The following is a 21,828-nucleotide window of genomic DNA, read 5'->3' as shown; positions in this document are numbered from 1 at the left end:
AATAGCCAGGGGTCATTGTTTGGGCTGCAGGCTACAGCATTGACATTTGGAATAATCGCTGTCAACCCCTACAAAAGGTACGGTATTATTAAAACAGTAAAGATACATGTGGCGCTCATCACTCTCAGCGCTTCTCTTTCTCCCATTCGACCCTTATTTCCGCTCCCTGTCGACAGGTTTTAATCTTGTGGAGGTGCGCCTGGATCTCATAATTCCCATGCTAAACGCAACATAATCATGCACTCTCTGAAAGGCAATTCAGTTCCTCCCTCAGAAAATGAAAGGAAAGGGGGAAAAATGACCCTGCTCAGGTTATTGCTTTCTGTTAAGCGTGCGTCAACAACTCTTGAATTTAATGCATTCCCGCAACAGCCTGGCTCGTCGGGCCTCGGGGGAAATAACAGCACGTGGCCATTAGGGGATTAGAGTGAGAAGAGCAAGGAAAAGGTGTGAGACGTGAGACTCCTTTAAGACTTACAAAATGACGTTGGAACGTGTGGGATGTTGGGTCTTAAAGCTGTGAACCTGTAAAGATTAATCACATTAGAGTCTAACTATGTTTTCAGATCATGTCTGAAACTATCATAACATCCCAACTACACCTTTTTCTGATTGTAACCACTGACCACGCTTGCGCAACTTGTAAAGATGAATCCCATTAGAGCCTAACTATCTTTTCACAACATGTCTGAAACTATTATAAGATCCAAAGTGCACCTTTTCCTGAGTGTAACCAATGACCATGGTTGCAAATTCTATGTTGCAAAAAGGAAAAGACCTTCACGAAAGTTGTACAATCGTCTGCAAATCGCATGATTGTACATTGTACGTATGCATAATAAAACTAATAGGGCAGAATTTGTTTACATTGTTATTTATAAGTACACCTTTTTTTTCAATTACATTGTAAGAATACCAGAGGGTCCATCTTTAATTGCTTTTCATCTGCAAGAGTTTTGTTTTAATCAGGCTTTTAGGATCATCCATTCACCGCTTTTGGAATGATGACTCACACCTAGCTACAGAGTCAACCTCGCTTCCTCACTAAGCTAGGAGTTTCTATCTTATTCTTACTTACTGTTCTCTGAGAATGTTCTGGAATCACTAGTAAGCCAAGAATCCAACCTAGGGAAGCTTAGCTTAAGTTAGAAGCTCTTTGAAAGGCTAGACAAAATCTTTATGAATACAGATTGGGCACTGATCCGCCGCATTGAAAATGTTGCGGCTGAAAAGAAGAGCTTGTGTACAACATTTCTACGTACAACTACAACTAGGGCTTGAAATATATAATAAACTAAACTACAACCAAACATGTTTTCTTCATGAATCGATAGTGACAAAAGACAGAGAAACTGGATTTTAAGTGTATTTTGCGCAGAGTTGAATAACTATACAATAACAAAAATGATAATAATAACGAATGGGAAACAAAAATAAGTGCCATTACAGCAATTGTCATAAACTCATTGCCTGGTATTGATGGCAATAGAGTCCATTTCAACTGGCAGGGACAGCAGTGAAACATGATCATTCACTGCCATCCCTCCCTGTTTTATTGGCAGTGCTAAAGCTTTTTTTTATTGTTGTAATAGTTAGGTGATAGCCAACAGCTCGAAAAGAGTCATTTGTATACACACACGCCATTACAATAACACACAACATTAGAATATTAGGGTAACAGCACGGTCGTTTGTCAAGGGGCTCTTTAGGACTCGTAAAAGTGTCGAGGTGTGGGGATTTGTCATCGCCACAAAGGCTTGCTTCTTCTATTAGCCATAAAATATAGTGAAGACGCAGCACAGTAACGTGTGTATGTGTGCGCTTTGTGTTATCGGACAACACACAGGATGCTGCACCGAATTTGTTCCCTTCCAATTTTGTATTAGCTTTCCAAGGCAAAATAAAGATGCCCACTTTTTTTAGTGCACTAAGTGTTGAATTTGTTAATTGCTCATTTTTAGTATGCTGTACATTCTGATCACTTATTATCATTTCCTTTAACTTGTCACACACAAAATACACACACATACACACAAAAACGCTGCTATAAGTGGACAGAGTGTTTCTATGAAGAGAGATGACGGCATTGAAGATGATGACAACTCCCAGCTGACATTTACTAACCTTTTGGGCAGAGAAATGGGGATGGACGAGGGGGGAAAAAGATAGTCCTTGTGTGTGTGTGTGTGTGTTAGCAGGTCAAAGCATGACATTCTTGTTTTCGATTTCTTTGCCCATACAAAAAAGCTATTGTGCTTTTTTAAGTTTAAAGAGATGCCATCCAGAAAATGTGCCACACTGATGACGCTATTTTCTTGACAAACACACACATAGTATATGTATACTGACGACCAGTCTAGAGTGTAGTCTTCCTTTCACCCAAAGTCATTTGGGATAGAATAACCCACAACCCTTAGGCGCTATGGAAAATGTACTACATAAATTTCCACAAATGTTGACAAATGTGATACCGATTTTCCTCTGCCAACTCTTATTTGACTGTTTATTGCAACACATTCATTTTCGTTAATTGACCCAGGGAAAAACAAACAAACAATAAACTGCTGACATTCTACTTTAGCAAAATATAGAGATCATTCAAATGTCAAGCAAACGTTGACGTGCTGTCATTGTGTAACATTTATCTATCCTATATTTTATCAATATAACTAGCGCGCATGAGAGGACATATGTTGACAAAAAGTTCCCCGTTCATTTCCAGGTGATATAAGTGAATAATAGTTTTAAAAGCCCTCTACTTCCCATCTTGAATTGAACCGCTCCTGGCAAAATGATCTTTTTACTGCAGCACATCAATCATTGGATAAATCAGAGCGGCGACGTGAGTACTAAGTGCTAACAAGGAAAAGGAATTTACGTAAATACACAAGTACGCTGGCTCTTCTATACAAAGAGTAGAAAAGACATGTTTGGCACTATTATAACTGCTTGTATTCTTAACTTGATGTCTAAGATCTATTTTTAAAACATTTCTTTAATTTTTCCCCCCGTCGTTCATTTCAAAAGAGCGTTTTGTTCTCTTACACCGTCTGAAGCAATTAGGTAACAGCAAACACAGTAAGCTTCCCATCAAGTTGGCGTGCGCCGCGAGCGCTTGAACGAGTTAACCGCCATCAGAGGAAAGTCAAAGGGATGCGTGAGGGGTCAATTGCAAGATGAAAGATGGGGAGAAACCATGAAGGATAAATGCAGAGAGATTATGTACATAAAACCTGAGATTATGATCTTGATGGATAAATGGCTGTCCTGTTCGTTGCCTGTTAATATCCTAAGAACAGACATCACATACTAATGATCCATTTGAGTTGGTGAACTACGATGAGACACCCTGACAATTTTTCCGCTCGCGAGGGGGTCATCCATGCATTGTAAACATAGACATGAAATAAATGGGATTGCGTACTACTTTAAACTGTGTGCGTTTGCGGTAATTTATTGAGGCCTACCATGATTTGACATTTGTTTGAGCGGAACAGAAAAAAATGAAGTTCACATCTTTAGGCTTTGCCAAAGGCAAGAGCATGTCGCACAATACTGTTGTTGTATTCTTCATGCTAGAAACAACACCCCGCGGCAGCTACCATTTCAGTCCATGTCTCACACTTTCAAACCAATATATACAACAACAACAACAACAAAAACTAAACAAGTATTCCCTCAACTCACACACAACAACAGCAATGCCTCCAGTAAAACCATGTGATGAAGCCTGTTGCAATCAATTTTGACTGGCAGGGGCAAATAAACAAATGTCAATGGCAGTCATTTACTTAAATAATTCCCAAGGGAGAGTTAAAAAAAATATAGATATTGCACATCAAAAGGATCAAATAATTTTTTCCAAGGCTGAATTATAATTCAATCATTCACAAAAATAAAAGCTGTCACAAAAGAATCAACAGCATTTTGAGGGAAATATTCATTCATTTTCTGAACCGCTTATCCTCGCAAGGGTCGCGGGGGAAGCTGGAGCCGTTACCAGGTCATGCAATTAATTATGATCACATACTTTTACTATTTCAAGTCATTTGTCTACCAATGTTCTAACAGCACGTGCCTAAAATCTAAAATGACATTTGTCACTTAGGCTTTGGCAAACTTTATGCAAAAAAAGATAAATATTTGTTTTATGAGCAACAGTTCCTTTTATCTGCATGTGTAATACTACAGCCCTGATGGCAACAACAACTGCACACACAAACTTGATGCACAAGACTGCACACACACACTTGGAAGGAGACACATTGGGGATGCTGCGTCTATGCATGAATGCCGCTCTTCAGCATTGCTGCTTTAATAATCAGTTTTAATGAGCGTCACTCAGTTATTCCCTTTAGCATGGCTCTCTCTCTCTCTGTTGCTTTCTATCTTTCAATGCTTGTCTGTCACCCCATTTGTTGTCCTCTCATTTTTCGCACCATCCTCCCTTTTAGTGTTGATAAACACTATTGTCTCAGCATTATCAAAAGTTGTTTCCCATTATGAGCTTCGTGTGCGTTTTCTATCCGACATTCTTTTGTATTGTTCGCCTTTCACTTTTGTAAAAGAGTCGTCAAGGCGTGGTACCGAATGGCTTGTTATGGTTGAAGATCATGAATGATGTCCCGCCTTCAGCAGGGTAAAGGTCACCATCCATTCTTTGAGTCAGATAAAGAATGAGTATTGACGAAAAAGACATTTCTCTGCCATGCGCATCAATGAAGCCGATTAAAATGTTTGCATGTGTCTTTGTAAAATTTGTGTTTCGAGTGTTGACGACGTTGTGTATTTCGCACACATTCCTTTTCTCGGAAAGAAAACAGACTGTGTCTCTGATTTGTTAAAAATACATTATTAAGTATTAATGGGTCATTCCAGAATTGTAGCATATTTTATCTCCCACTCTTTAAATCACAAAAGTGTTGGCATGGTAAACATGGCCTTTTGTGTCACACGCTCAATAGGACTTTGGATTTTACAATGCCAAGTCACATATGTTTGGGCCTTTGTATTACATCCCGGTAACACAAATTTCATGCACAAAGGTTTACAGCCTTGAAAGGTATCGAGCTTGGAATGTAAAGTATCTCTTTTCTCCTCAAATATGTCCCCCTCTTTATCCCTCAACATACAATATTTCGCCAACCTGTTTCCTCCCTCCTCAAGTGAAGAAGGGCTGTTTTCATTGAAAATGACAGACAAATGATGAACGCCAAAGAGTTGTGCGGAACTCAAACCATGCTTTTCTACTATATATTAGATGACCATTATACTTTATTCTTCAAACAGTGTATCAAAACTTAGCTGTCATTAGTCCAGTCAGTAAAAATGTCCCTCATTTAAAAAGATATTCATAAGATTGTGTCAATCAAAAATAAGCTTTTCCCAGTATGCCAGTAAATAAATATGTGGGCAATGCCTGCCGCAAATACACACACCTCTTGATGCCATACCCCTGTGTTTTTATGGATCAAAGTGCAAAGTATTACAAAGATATTCTTTTCTTTTCAGCTCATCTGTCAGTTACAGTTTCATTTCATTCGCCTCGCTGATACTTTTGTAGCATTAAAGGCAACACGACTGCTGGGAATTGAAAACGCATGCCTGTGATTTTTTTATTTTTTATTTTTTTATGAGAGCTCTTCTACGAGTAGAATTTTCTTACTTAACTGTGAGGTTCTCGATTGCAAAGTCAGTCTTTATTTGGATCAAAAAGTTTGTTTACCCCTATGTATTATGACAAATGCTCTTTATGTGCAGTGATTATGTGTGAGTGGGGGTTTAAATTTTAAGTCCACCAATTGAATGTTTGAGTTTTTATGGAAAACGAAAATAAAATAAGTTAAAGCACTTTGGACTTTACGAAAGTAGTTTCAACTCAACATTTCAAATACAAAATGATTTCAGTTAGTTCAGTATTTCATTTAAATTCAGCATTTTGTATGGCCCACAAACCACATTATGCAAGTTATTTCCAGTCAATTAGTTAAGAAGTTCACAATATTAAACTAACATGAGTCAGGAAGATTCAAATCAAAATAAAAAAATTGAAGAGGTTTACTTCAATTCTTTAGTGAGCACAATATGGGAATTATTGTGTGACGCATGGAATTATGATTGAACACGAGATATTTTGAAGGTAATGTAACGAAATAGTCAGTTACCTCAGAAATACGTTGAAATATGTAAGCAGTTCGAAAAGGCCTACCTATTGATGTAACCAATAAGAGTGAATTTGTGGAGGAGATGTGTGAGACTGCGTTATTACAGGTAATTCTGTCGTTGTACATTATAGGAAACAAAACCTAATGTGTTTATAATTGACTGCAGACCCTGCAGACTGCCCAAGTTTACCGCAGAAATCACATTTGCTGCACAGTAGCAAGCACGTGCGCGTCGAAATGTTCCTTTGTGAGTAAATTCTGTGAAGAGCAGCTGCGTGCAGGTGGTGTCTTAACCTATCAGGCTGATTTGTCAGCCACATATTTGCTTTGCACCTTCTGTGATGGCGTCACATGTCAATGTAGAGCAATTGGTTTCAACATTTACCTTGCATGCCGGGACGGATGACAAAACGTGATTTTAAACATCATTAGATGAGATGATTGAAATGTTCTTGCTTTGCCCGCGATTTTGAAGGACTTATGATGGATAAACAATTAACGTGCACCCTGCACGTGTGCTTTTTTTAGCCCTATTCCACTTGTCTAAACTTTTAATAAGAAAATATTGTTTGAGAGATGGATACTGTAATCATATTCCATGTCCTCACTCTGACTTGATTAGTTTTGACCTGTCCTTGGCTGCCGATGCCAAAGACTGTAGCTCTGGTCTGGAGAATGGAATTTGCATTGTGTTGGGTCACCAAACTTTGTGACCCCCTCAACATGGTTACAAACCCCTGCCAATTTTGATTTTTAACTGAGAGGACTTTGAATAAATGCCAATGGCAGCAAATGAATTAAATGTGTGAGTATTCTTCCATTAAACTCACAATGGCCACTGGAATGTATAAACTTTACCTACAGTGAAATGGGTGATACATACTTCTTTCTGAGTCAGTGTATATAGTAACTTATATTAACTTGAATATTAAAGGCAACGTTCAATTTGACCAAGTGACTGAAATGTGAATGTGAGTTGCGGTGGACAAAGAGGAGGCTTTAAAACTGGTGATCACTTACTTCATTGAACAGTCAGTCACGTTTAAAGCTGCTGCAGTTAGAGGCCTTTCGCTGCGTATATCCTCAGAGGATACATTATCATCTCCTTCTCATCCAAGCACTTTTTCGACAACAAATGAACTCCCAGGATGCTTGAAACTGAGAGAAAGAAAGAAACAGTTGTTGTATCTATTGATTTTGGCCAAGGGGAACAAGAAGAATCAGGGCCATCTCCTGGCCAAATACAGGGGAGGTAATTAATTGACTCCGTGTAATTAGGTTGTAGATCGCCAAAGCGACTTCGGCATCAATTATCAGTTAAAACAAGACTTGTTTTTATGTACATTTAGCAGCAAAAAGAGTTTTGTGTTTACCCTCTATTCCCAGAGAGCACAGAGACAAACACAAAAAGAACAATGTGGAAAAGCTTCGTTCGGGGAGGGATCCGAAAAGTTACATCATGTTTAATCCCTGCAGGCAGTCCTCAGCCAACACCATCATCCATCAGAAAGTCTTCAATATTGAACATCTCTTTTCGCACTTTCCCGTCTGGTCAACTAGTCAGCTGAGACAACGCAGTGCTGATTTGAAAGCCCTAACTAAATTTTGCACAGAAATGCCATTAGTCCTTCTTACCACAAAGACAGTAATACATGATCTGCCTTGATTTCAAACATGCATGACCAAAGGCTGCCAATACATGTGTGCCTATATTACAAAGTAGAATTTGGGTTGTGGCAGTGATGAATGCATGCAATATGTGTGTGCGCGCCAGGGGCTTCCCATCACCACTGCAGCATGAGTCATTAGCATGAGGTAGTAAAAAGAGATGAAAGTATGATATAAAAAATAAAAAAAGGGATAAAGACAAATGGGTGGGGAAAAAACAACAACCACACAAATATGAAATTAAGGGAGCAGAAGTGGTTAGAGGTCATCTCGTACTTTTCAACACAGGGATTTGTCATTGTGGTGCAAAATTAAATATGTTGGGCAAAAATATTCTTGACTTTTTTGTGTGTTATTGTCTACCAAAAGCCTTGGGCGATTTCACTTCACAATTACTAATTCCTTTTTGATCATACGCAAAGATATGTATGGCTATAGTAAATCAATCACAGTGAATGTCAATCAGTTGACAATTTTTCCATCGGATTTGGTTTAAAAAATGGTTTAGTAAAATAACAAAAGAAAGAAAATGCACTTGCCATATGCCAAATAAATTTGTAAACTGACTTGTATTGAAATGCTCGAATGTTTGTATTTTCATGGTAAACTAGGAGAGGATACAGTTTTTCCATCTAGGGGCCAGAAGGGGCCTCATATACTATGTCGATAGCATCAGTGAGGTCAGAGGAAGATTTGAAGGGATCATCTTTAGTGAGCCGCTGACATCACAGTCAGCCACGACATACGTGCATGTGAGCGTGCTCGGCCCGTGTGCTGATCCGTGACTGTAAGTGATCCGACTCCTCTTGGCTAGGCTGCCATTGTGATAAGACACAACGTGTATGCGTGCGCATGTGTGCGTGTGTTCCCTTGAGGCAGATACTATAGTGTGTTTCCAGGTAGGTGGTGTGGCCCAAAGCCATTCCCATTACCAACTTGTCATACACCTTCACACCTGTAAGTACGCACACGTGCACGTGGACACACATTTGACACACGGGCACGCTCTCCTGCAGTTTTGATGTGCTGCGACAGAAAAATGGAAGGAGACGAGAGCTGAAAATAAGTGAGCCATTGTCATTTTCACCCCTACTTATTTGTCAATAACTCATATCTCAAACCCCATCTTCAATTCTCTCGCACCCAGAGCGTCTCGATATTATCGCATCAACATGCAGTAATTTTTAGTGTGTCAATGACAGCAGCGATTTGGCTGGTGCTACACACACGGAATTAAAACACACACACACACAATCATTCAGAGCAAAAGCTACACAGCAGGTACTTTGACCCCCTGAGGTTTAGTTTAAGCAGGCTTTCACAATTCATTAACAAGCACACACCTTGCACCCTAAATATTTAACAACGATTGATTTTTGTCAATGAAGATTTTGTGAAAGACAAACTGACCAGAAATTAGGCACGAGTATTAAAAACAAAATGCTGCTGTGCATTATACAGCTTCTAATGTTAAAACTAGTCATGAAAGATGTGCTGTAGTATTTTTTTTTACTGTATTTATGTAACTTGATGGCCTTTTTGTAAGGAGAATTTCAAATTGAAGTCCTTATTTGCATGGCTTCCTTCTATTGCTGTAAATTGAAAACTTCTCAAGAGGACTTTAACGTTAGAAAATTTTTCCATCCACTATAAGTGTGTACTATGCTTTTATTTACTAGGCATAGATTGAGTCCCAATGAATTGGCTTTAGGGGAGACACAGGAAATGAATTACAATGCCTCAACCATTGTTGGAAATCAAATGGCTGTGATTTCCAGACAGAAGAATTTTATTTGAAAATTAATCTACAGTCATGGATGAAAATAATTAACAAAGACTAAAATGAAGTGCAGTTTGCTGTCAATTTTGTTGGTATTCATTTGTTTCAAAAATAAAATGTGGAAGCTCGTGATTTAAAAAAACTATTTTTCAGTTCACTCGTTAACAGGCAGAATGGATTGTGTGGATAAGGGGTACGGAAAATGAATTAATAAATTATAAATCCTTTTTTAAAATAATCAAAACCTTACTCTATAAAGGGGTTAAAGGTTTAAATTTACACTACTGTTGTGACCACTGTAATACCGTGGACCGGTTTGGCTAAATCTCTCATCTCATTTTATGAGCCGCTTTATCCTCATTAGGGTCGTGGGGGGTGCTGGAGCCTATCCCAGCTGACTCCAGGCAAGAGGCGGGGGACACCCTTAATCGGTGGCCAGCCAATCGCAGGACACAAGGAGACGGACAACCATGCAGACACACACCCATATCGAGGGGCAATTTAGAGTGATCAATCAGCCTAACATGCAAGTTTTTGGAATGTGGGAGGAAACCGCAGTACCCAGAGGAAACCCACGCAGGCCCGGGAGAACATGCAAACTCCATACAGGTGGATGTGACCTGGATTTGAACCCAAGACCCCAGAGCTGTGAGGCCAACACGCTCAGTTTGGCTAAATCAATCAATATTAAATGTTGTTGTTGTTTTGTTTATTCAAATTAGTGAACTAAAAAGTCCTCACCTTCAGATATGCATAAAGTTTTGTTGACAATCAGCAGTGGATTTCAAGCTCTGCCTTACAGAATTCAAGTTGTTCTCCAAAAAGCAAGACGGAGCCACTGAAAAAAAAGGAGAAACATTATCTCCCATTTTCTCCATACAGATGACAGAGGTGACATAATTATTATCATAACACAAACAATAATCTGTCTTCCTCGTGCTGTCTCCCCTACGTCGGCTTCACAGCTCCAGGCAGATAATATACCGGACTGCCTGGGACACATTTGAATATTTCTTTGGCAGGAAATCACATTAGCGACTATTAAAAAGTAATTATTTGTACATAAATTCCCTGCAAGTTTGAGCCGTGACTTGGCAGATGAATGGGTGTGCATGTGTGTATGCAATGGAATTCAATGCTAAGCCACTTATTGTCTGAATAAAAAATATTGAAACAAAAAAGCAAGCAGCCGCTCCATCATAAAGGCACACAAAGTTGTCAGAGAGAGTATATTTAATAGGAAGGCAAAATCTAATGCCATTTCTAATACTTAGCATAACATATAGCATCTGCTAGAGAAAATTTGATTAAAATAGCTGGGGCTTATAGGAAAACTCGTATTAAAAAATAAGTAATAATTAATCATGTTAAGAACAAAACAGTGGCAATAGGGGAAAGAAGATGGCCTTCACTAAGCGGCCTCTTGACACAAAGTTGGACATGAGTCTATTTTAAAATTAAGTTAAACTCACTTTGTGTGACTTTAGATGAGCTCTCAATCTGCTTTGGCAGAGAACCTCATGCAGTGCAAGACATAAATACGAATGCTGAAACTTACGGCTCACCCATACCATTGACATCAAATCAAATGATTGATTATTATTGTGCTTTTGAAAAATGTAACAATATTGGATATCTGATTAGAATTAGCTAATCAAACGTAGTTTTATCCTTCTAACTTAATGAAATACTAGCAGGTAAAATATGAAATGTCCAAGGAAGATGCTTGACGGAAGACATGTTTGGTTTTGAAATTTATCAAGGTTCTTCTTACTGAAGGACGCTTAAAAAATAACTTTAAGATGCAGACCTTGAAATGGAAATTTCTTAAGTGAGAGTTTATTCCCTTGAGAGTAAACTACGCATGTTTCACCATAGGGTAACAGTTCAATTTGACATCCGGTGGAAGGGCTTAGCTATACAGTGCAAAGGTAGTTTTAGACAACTTTTTGTAGCTGTCAGTAAACAATTCTTTTGTAAAGGTCCGATTCCTGTGCTAACAATGTACCATTTACTGTTTGGTAGTTAGACACAGAGTAGCCTTTCCAATTATATGTGGTCATGTGGCACCAGGTGCTGCCACATTGTGAGTGGGTCAATGGTGCTGATTGGACGCAGGGGATGCACAGGGTGACTGAGGCCTCCCACACAGGGACATACAGACAGATGGGCGGAAGGATGTCAACAGATGTGCTCTTACCGCTATAGTTTGTCCTGGCAAACCAAGGCCACATTCAGCCACGCACGCTCTTTTTGACTAGCAATTTCTATAGTTGATTATCAGCCAAAACTAACTCTAGAATATAGTTGTCAATCAGTTAAACATTTTATTTGAGAGTTATTGCATGATTTCCATGGTAACCGGTTTCCGTTAATGGGGGATTATTGTGAAATAATTGCATATTTTGCATGTATTCTGAGTAGAGGCTTCAAAAGGAGTGTATGTTTTTAATACTTTTTTCAGGTGTGGACAAAAATGCATGCATTATGTCAGTATATGTATTATTTCAATTACAATGCAGGTAAGATTTTGGAGAAAACAAGTTGTTTTATTTTTATTTAGATTTTGGGAGAAAAGACATTGTTTGTCAAAGGAGTACATGCATGGCATTCAATAAGAGTAATTCAGTTGAAAAAAATACATTCACACAAACTGCAAGCTGTTATATTTATATAGTGAAACCATTGTTGGCATTCTCACGTTTTAGCAGGGTTGTGAATGTGTAGCCAACAAAAACTTTAATCACCATGGCAGGATTATCAAAAGAATAACAGAGACTTTGAAATCAGATTAAAAAATCAAACCTGACGTGGAGAAACCAGGATCACCGGACATGGGCATAACAATGATCTGACATGAGTTGACAAGGCAATCAGAAACACTTGGGTCAACACAACAGGTGAACTCAATGTTCAATCACATGGGCAAGTCACATAAGGGGGAAAAAAAACATAAAGCCAATCCCTAACACACCCTATCTAAAATATCCTCAAAAACCTCATGATCTTTCAAAACAATCCTTGTTATGTTGAGAACATTATTTTAATTCTCATATGTAGTTTTACATGTTGTACATTTTAATAATATGAATAATTTATTAAAAACTTCTCTCCACATTTATTTGAAGATACTAAAATGTTCTTTTTCCAGAAACTACTTTTTTTAATTAAAAGGACACAAGCACTTGCAATGTTTTTATAAGGTTGCACTGTCATTGCCGAATCTGACGTGACTCAATATACATATTTGCTGTTTGAGAGTACAATCAGCAAGTTTTAGCCACACGTCCTTTGTCAATACTTTGCCTGGCTATATTCAGCAATACATGGACGTTTTGTCTATACAGCAGGCTGGTCGGTGCTGGCCCGCAGAGAACCTTTGTATCACATTACTGCAAAGGACTCCACATCTGTTGGGGTCACTCGCCGCAGTCATTGTTGGTGCCAGCACAATGCAGACGATTGTAGCTGACTTTTAGAAGCATCCTCTAAAACGTTTATGGGAAACTCTAGCAGCAAAATAAAAGTGCGCTCACCCTTTCAATATCCCACGGAAAAAGACTGAAGTCTGCTGTGCATTATCGCGGATAATGCGGTATGGATTGACCTGTGCGCATGCGTAAATATAGGGTCAGGAATGACTGAGTGCAACTTTTATTGACTAACTGTGCGTGAATGTGCCATTGTGCATCCGTCCGTGGTGATCTGCTGAAATATACAACAACGGCAGAGAATAGACAACATTCTTGGCTGGAAAAATGGCATGGTGATCCACTCATCGTTCTTACAACACATTGTTGATAAATAGGTTTTCATTTGAAGGGGTCAAACTAATGTATTCTCATCTCAACTGATTTTTCTGGCAGAATTCAGTTCTTTTACTTGACAGCTTTTCTGATATATAGAAATAAATGTCACCTTTCAAAACTTGCTTTTTTATGATGTAACTGTTTTTAATTAACCTGACATATCGAAACCTCCACTAACCATTTTAGCTAAGTTGAAAATGTGATGGGTGATTTTTGTATTTGTCACAAAAACATTGTATTGACAAGTATGGAGTTCAGTTGCACAGTCAAACAATGTTCACATCTTCCTTTACAGTTTATACAGTGACCATATTTTTTCTTGTGCAGTTACAAATTTGGCATGTTTGAAAACTCTTTGACCCGTGGTTGAAACCCTGTTTGTTATCGCTTGTTTTTTCTGTCAGCTTTGGAGTCATCTGTGCATTTAAAGTCCTTTCATCCATGACAGAATTTCTGTTTTGTTTCTCCTGTGGTTATTGGGGATAATAAAAAAAAGGCAAGAGAATCCCCTAATGTTATACCCAACACTTGCAACCCAAAAAATAAAAAGTTGAAGCTAGTTCAGTGAAATATAGGGAAGGTCAAATAAACATCATTTGTAAAGACTTTTGTAGTATATTTTGGATTCTTCTGAAAATTTTCTAAAAGCTAACACTTTCAGAGTAGTTTACAGTATGTTGAATTTATTTCAGTACTTGAAATGTGGTCATCTATTAAGTACACAGCTCACAATGAAATTTAAAATTGTAAAAAAAAACTCTAAGGAATGCCTACTTAGTGAAAAGTTTTTAAGTCCTGTATGTATGTACATACATGTGAAGGCATGTATATGCACTCTAAGTGATACATTCGTATTGCAAGCTCTTCCCTATATACAGTATAAATCACTCATAAGAAAATAAAACAAAATACTGCAGCAATCGCCACAAGAATGATTGTCAGTTTGGGGTTATGAGGTTGAAAATGGCTATTGCAAATTGTTGAAGCTCATTCATGTGCTTACTATATCCATTTTAAGTTCTAATCCATAGAACATAGAAAGACCATTTTGTGACTCTTGAACGCCATCTCATCTAATTCTTCTTGCAGTTTGCATCTCGTCAACTCATGTGGTATCCCTTTCCCATTTTTGCATTACAGACACGGAAGGAGGATGCTTAGCAATACTTTTCACTGATTTTTCATTCATTCCCTCTGTGGCTCAAAAGCTCATTACACCAAGCGTTCAGAACCTCCCGCAGCAGCTTAAAGCCAGCCCCACTGAGAGTCACACCAACATAATATTAACCCGATTTATTTATATATATATATATATATATATATATATATATATATATATATATATATATATATATATATATATATATATATATATATATATATATATACATACATATATATATATATATATATATATATATTCCATTTAATTAAATTCAAATCAAATCAATTATTTGTAAAAATCTTATTGTGTGACTATTTAACAAACAAAGGGCAGTCAGTTATGGTAGTGGTTGTGTGTCTCGTTTCAGCACCACACAGAAAGGGAGAGCAAGAAATCAGGAGGCTTACTAGGAGCCCAGTCCAATATAAATGCACTAAGGCGCTGAAGATCCCATGATGGGCCCGCTAAATCCAACTTAATTGACCACAAATCAGACTTTGCCAGCCAAGCAACTCTCGCACACCACCTGAACTTATCACTGGTTCTCTTTTTTCCATAAACAATGTTCTACATTTGTGTTTTAATAGAACCAGCTTCAGTAATATTAAAACACACTTCAACACTTCTGTTTTCTACTTCTCCAGTAGGAGCCTCATGGCATGCGTCTGGGATTAAACATGTCACGTGTCAAAAACACTCGACATGATATAGTAAATGGCACATGTACGATCCTAATACTTCTTATGTCGGCATGCATGTAGATCAGTGTAGCTGAGAGTTTTATTCCCCACAAAGGATCCTGCTTAAATGAGATTGTGTTTTGATTGAGAAAGTGATTCATTAATATTCATGAGAACAAGAAAACATCAGTCCAACACTTGACTCTCTGCCCTCATAGGAAAGACAGACATCGGGGTGTGTGTGCGCGGGTTCGTGAGTGTGTGGAGGCATACGTTGTGTTTATTAATTTATTTTAAATTAGCATTATTTGATATATAGGATATACTATACATGAAGTTGAAATTGAATCAATACTTACTAATACCATGCATTGTGCCAAAGGTTCTTGCTTCGGGTTGGACCAAATTATTGTCAATAATTCATATTATTATTCAAACGAGGAAAGTCCATAGTCCGTTTTCTTTATTCCAACCAATATTATTGTTTTTATGTATTTTATGTATCTTTAGTTAGTCTGATATCGTTGCTTTGGAAAAATAGATAGGACGGTTTGTTGTTCTTTTTCCGATAATTTTCTTTTTTGTCCTGATTTTGACTGCTGTGAACTGCACAGGTTTGGACTAATACCTTTTTTCATACCACTGAGCAATGTTAATAAGAATTTACATATAGATGAGGGAGATGTTTTTTATAGCAGGAAAAAATGAAAAGTTGATCAATCTAATCTGTCTGAGAACCATCATGGTTCGTGGACAAAATTGAATCTAAAAGGTCGGCTTTTCCCTGTTTGCTGATTGGGTTCTGTCAGGTTAATTGGTAAAGTCTATTGAGTGCTAGATTTTAATAATTATCTTGTTTGATTAGGCTAGTTGGTTTATTAGTTTGATAGCTTGACCTAGTTGGTGAGTTAATGCTAGTTCTTCTAATAGGTTGATAAGATTGGTGAATTAATTAACCTGGATATAGTTAGTTGGAACACAATTGGTGCATTACTGCCCCCAGATTAAAGTTAAACGGTGATCTGCTAAAATTTCCGACCCCTGGAAAACCTCGAACCACACTTACTACCTACTTGTTTGTTTTGGATGCATACAGAACATTAAAAAATCCCTTAAGGAACCTACTGGAATTGATTAATGTCAAAAAAGGTTTCTATACATACATTAGGTGACTAATGCAGTCAACACATCAACACTTGGCATTGAAGCTACCACAAGACAACACAATGCTTAAAAAGATGTGCCAGGAAAACACGCACCAAAAGTAGTTTGAGGTAATAAAAGGGTGATTTAAGACTCCATAAAACGGAAATAGTTAATCGCCACCGTTTTAAACCAATGTGCGTATGTGTGCGGGAAATATTGCATACCTTACAAAAGTGGCTATCCCCAAAAATGCACACTTTTGGAAGATTTCTGAGCATTATGGAAATTTTTTTGGGGGAAAAACATAAGCGTCAATATTGGACTACCCAGTTGTAATAAGGTTATATTATGATACAATAATATCGTGTATAGGGAATACAAAATATCACCTTGATGAGTAAAAATAGTTCATTTTTGCCATATTTTAGATATTTTCAGTACGTTATTGCTTTAAGAAATGGGCATCATCAATTGTGTAAGGCGTGTCCATTGGGAATTGGTGTCATGACAGCGGAATGACAAGTTACATTTTGAACACTTCCTTCAACATGCTGTCTTCCTGTTCCACTCTCACCTTTTCTCATATCAGTGATATGTGGGGGTGGGTATGTGTGTGCGTGTAGGACACATAGAGGAGAACAGGCGCACACCTGCACAGTGTGAACTGTCCGCAGGAACGGAAGGAAGATCGGTGATGCACAGCTGTCGAATCAAACACAAGCACATACACACACACACACACACACACTTACACTAAAGTGACTGGCATAATGTGCAGAGAAAGAAGGGAGAGAAGTGAAAAGCATTGTTATGAATACAGAAGATGAACTTTCAGGAAGTGTGCATTTGTGTGTGGTTTTCATTAGTCATGCAGTCAGTGTGGGTCAGCTTGTCAGTGGATTCTGACACCCCACTGTCAAGGACTGAGGATGGAAGAGAAAGACACACACACACAAAATGCGTGAGTGCAGTGTGGGCCTGTCAGAAATGCACAATTTTGCAAGTGTTATTTTCTTTTCTTTTCTGTATTTAGAGCATTATGTTAGTTTCAAGGATAAATTTTAAATAAAAGGGGCAATGTTTGTCACTTTGCGCACAATTGCATAATAAAGGTGTTTTAGACCAACAGTTTCACTCATTGGCTGCTGCTAACCGCGATAAATGAACCAGAATTGCTCTAAAAATAAACTTAAATATTTAACTTGACTCACTACAAAGGAAATTACATGCTAATAATAATCTGCTATTATAGTTCACAAACAACCACTTTGTACATTATTTTCAGTGGTCGGATTATATTATATTGTTGCTTTCGTTGTGATTCTGGGTGTTTTTGAAGGGATCATTTTGAAACTATTTTCTCAGAGATGTTTTTCAATGCAATCTATAATGCAGTCGATGAATAAAGTTATCCAATCCAATCCAATCCAAGTCACAGTGAGAAGGGAATTTGCCCTTATGTTGCAATAAAGGCAAAATAAAAAAATTCCAATGCTGGATCGAAAAATCTGGTATTTATAGTATAAGAAGAGCTCTAAAGGTGTAAAGTGAATGTTGAGGGTTCTAATTGGTGTCCCAACCAACACACCATTGTTTACCTGAAATAGCAAGAGGTCTGCACTAGTGTTCTACAATATTTGCCTGTGTCAACTCAACTTACAGTTTTAGTAAAATGTTGTAAAAAGCATTTCAGACCAAAATTTAAACCACATTTTCGGTCATATTTCGCCTGACATTTAATCAATCTTCCTTTGCCATATAAAATATGAGGATTTTTCATCAACAATGCTAGACATCATCAAAAGCTTCTGTAAATCTGGACAAATCTGTGATTGCAATTAGAAACTATGATATCCAAAAGTCCTTCCACTTTCATTTAACTGATTATTTGCTTTTCCTTTATAAAACACCTCCAAAGCAACACTGCATACGGCACTACACAAATGCTGTAGTACAGTAAAGTATGCAATTACTGTCCAAGATTAGATTTCAAAGTTATTCATACAAAATTGAATAGAAGCCCTCTTTGAGGGATCCAACAAATCCCCACGTTTAAAATATGGAATCAACCTTGCATGACACTTTCACCTTTACCTCACTTAATTTTAACATTGCTGCGGTCAGCATGCAACAGAGCATCTCCAGTATACTTCAGGCCATGGTTGAAGGGTATAAAAGCAGAGTTAATGTCAACCCATTATACAGAAACCAAAGCCCTCCTATGCATTACTAGAGGCATACACACACACACACGCACACACCTCGGAATATGAACACACATCGAGGTGTACACAATCATGCCACAACTGACATTTACTGGCACAAGCGTGCAAGGACACGAAAATGGACCCTTTATTCTTGCGCACCACGCCTCTTGGTCAGGTCAGGCTTTAATGATGCCGACGAAAGGAAATGAATGCAAAATATTGCTCCTCTAAATGAAGGAGAGGTCATTGGCTTTATTTAAGCTGCTATGGAGAGGCGTGTAAATTGGGAATTCAGCTTGTTTTTAAAAGGGAAATTGTGCATAAATGCTGGCAGATGATTGGCAGCAAAGGGCATGGAGGGAGAGGAGAAAGGGGAGTGGAAGGAAGCAAAACGTCAAGGATGGAAGAGAGCATATTTTGTAAACATCTCAATATTTGAGTGGAAGTAAGTAGGCTTCGGCGAAAAGCTCAATTAAAAAAAAATAGGGAAATGGAGCTGAGGGTCGCTGGTCCTAATTTATGTTAATGATTCAATTTGTCAGTTGAACTTGTGGCTTGTGGATGACTACAGTTTGTATGAACAAGTTATTTATTTCTGTGTTACTGCAATTCTTCATTCGATTCTGTGAAAAGATGGTTGCAGACATGTTATTAAATCCATTGTTGACATCCTTTTTTTACTAATTGGCTGCCACTGACAGCGATAGATGAGACAGATGCTTTAAAAATAAGCTCTTTTGACATTGACAACAAAATAACTTTTTGCAAATTACCTCTGACAACACTGAAAATGAGAAAACAGATCAACAACCTCCCTATACTGTTATAACACTTCATTAAAAAAATAAAATACCCAATTGCTGCCTTTAACAACAGTAGATATGCAATTTGTTTGGGCTGGGAGGGCTGGCAGTGATAGCTTGATCCATGTCCACATGGATTGAACGCCTTTGGCAGTCGCACTAAAAAGGATTTTTGCCAGCCTTCACAGTTCAAATGGATTTTACGTCTATTGCAGTCTATAGCCGTAAAAGAGCAATGGATAATGAGATGTCAAAGGCAACAACAACAACTGTAGGACTATCATCACGTGTCTGTATTTTGCTGGAGTCCAAGTTGCCAGTTTGAATATTTCCGTTTCAACATATAAATGCTATTAATAGCAGCTATGTGAACACATTCATATTATTTATATATGTATATCTAGCTGGAATTCATAATGCACTTATTAGACCAAAGATTCATGATTAAAAGTAGCATTTTTAAATGGTTGCAAAATAACAATCATTGTTAATTGATAGTTTGCTTTTATCAATGAATTAATGTTTCATTGTTCATAAATGTTAAGATATTGTTGTTCCGTGAGTGAATAATGGCGGCTGTCAATTACACATTTTTCTTCTATAAATAGGCTATAAAATAATATATATATATATATATATATATATATATATATATATATATATATATATATATATATATCCATAATTATTGAAATTTTCCAACAAAAATATTTGATGTAGCGCTTCGCCTCTGCATAGTTGAAAGCGATGGGATAATTGAAGGTAAGGATTCCAGAAAAAGCATATGACTCAATGAAAAGCAGCAGTCAAGACTCATCATAATCAGACGAGGTGTTGGAATACAAAATCAAAGGTGTACAGAGGAGTAAGTCCCCAAAACATTCCTGCGAGAAATGGGATTGAATCGGTGTTTTCCGTTTTGTTTTTTTCATGTTTTACAAAGAAAATAACTCTGGGATTGTGGCTCAGTCAAGTCCAGTCTATCTTCATCATTACCTGATATCAATTTAAACCTGTTTAATTTATCTCTGGACGTTGTTTCAATGCAGCCTTCTACACCAAAAACTGGCATATGTTGCCAGTCTTCCAAAATTCCCGCCTACCTCTCGCCAGTCCAAAAATATTTTTCTAGATTCACACCTGGTCCCAATATAGGCTTGTGTTGTCACCATGGCACCAGTGAACACACACAGAGGAGGAAGATTGGAAAAAGACAGTGTCAAGCACACCGAATTCTGAGCAAGGGGGGCTGAGTGTGACATGGTCAAGCAACAATCAATTGGCACTGAGTGGAACATTGCACTTGCATCAGGTTTTCAAGATATGAAAGTCAGTCATCGTCTGTCATCTCAAAACAACAAAGTACATTTTAACGCAGTCAAAATAACTGGATCACTATCACTGTCAATGGCAGCCAATCAGTCTTTTTAGGTCAATTAGCCCTGCAATTGATTGGCTGTCCACCAATTCGTGCCCGAAGTCAGCTGGGATAGGCTCCAGCACCCTCCACAAGGATAAAGCAGTTCAGAAAATGAATGAATGAATCCTGTTATGACTACTTATTTATGTGCGCACTTTATGGTAAAGCTTTTATTCTTATTGTACTTGTATAATGACAATAAAGGCATTGATATCAATTCAAATCTGCTCAGTACTTTAACGTTTTTGGTGAACATCTGCATCTAACCACCAGTAAAGTGCACCGCAGTTCATAAGCATGACAAGCACGTACTTTTATATTTCATCACTGTGGCTTCCCTGTCCAATTCCATACAGCATACAGTACATGTGGAAATGTGTTGACAGAAGACTATCATTCATGCATGCAGTATTTTTTGCGTAGAGCGCATGTGATCTGACCAATGACGTACACTGGCCTTGGTTTTCTTTTATGTTAAGGTAAAGGCTATCGCTTGGGTTCCAATGAAAAGAAGTCATTGCAGAGCAGTGAGCCAAGATTCTTTTATACGTACGTCCCAAACAGACACACATACACACACATTCATGCACACCCCCTCAGGTTCTTAGCCTTGGGTATAAAGGAAGCTCCCACATTGAAGACAAATTTCTCTTTTGTGGAGCCCAAACAGCTACTTTGAAAAGTAATGACACAAGGGAGCTCCGACACTCCATTCATGCATCTCTATTTATTTTATTCTGACTTCACTTTTCACATATTCCAAGTTTCCTTGTGTCTCAAAATGTCTCCTCTGTCTTCTACCGCCTTTGTACATTGCACTTTAGGTTACACTGTTTCATGTGTTTTCCACGCTTCTGTTTAGCGCCTCATTATTTTCTTGCCTTCTTAGGTGGCTATTTACTCTGTAGCACGCACGCTGAGTTTCCCTGCAGCTGCTTTAACGGACCGAGCCTGTTTTTACTGCTTTTCCTCCTTCGATCTGTAGA

The 21,828-nt window shown here is 37.9% G+C and overlaps 1 long non-coding RNA gene across 4 annotated transcripts in view; it reads right to left on the bottom strand.

The window, feature by feature from the left end:
- The window catches only part of LOC144071648 (uncharacterized), a 45,242-nt gene extending 32,023 nt beyond the window's left edge, over window positions 1–13,219 (bottom strand). For 2 of the 4 annotated variants that reach the window (XR_013299691.1, XR_013299689.1), the window contains exons 1-3: window positions 12,418–12,452; window positions 10,354–10,450; window positions 7,185–7,322 (exon numbers count right to left, since the gene is read on the bottom strand). This is a non-coding gene — a long non-coding RNA (uncharacterized LOC144071648). Of the gene's footprint in view, window positions 1–399; window positions 526–7,184; window positions 7,323–10,353; window positions 10,451–12,417; window positions 12,453–13,148 lie in introns of those variants that run through there. The other 2 variants (XR_013299690.1, XR_013299692.1) reach the window with 2 other exon arrangements.
- Between the last annotated feature and the right edge of the window lie 8,609 nt (window positions 13,220–21,828).

This window comes from Stigmatopora argus, chromosome 3 (assembly GCF_051989625.1).
Source record: "Stigmatopora argus isolate UIUO_Sarg chromosome 3, RoL_Sarg_1.0, whole genome shotgun sequence".
Taxonomy (NCBI): Eukaryota; Metazoa; Chordata; class Actinopteri; order Syngnathiformes; family Syngnathidae; genus Stigmatopora; species Stigmatopora argus.
The sequence above is the reverse complement of the archived record's forward strand: the minus strand, read 5'-3'. Positions and strand labels throughout refer to the sequence as shown.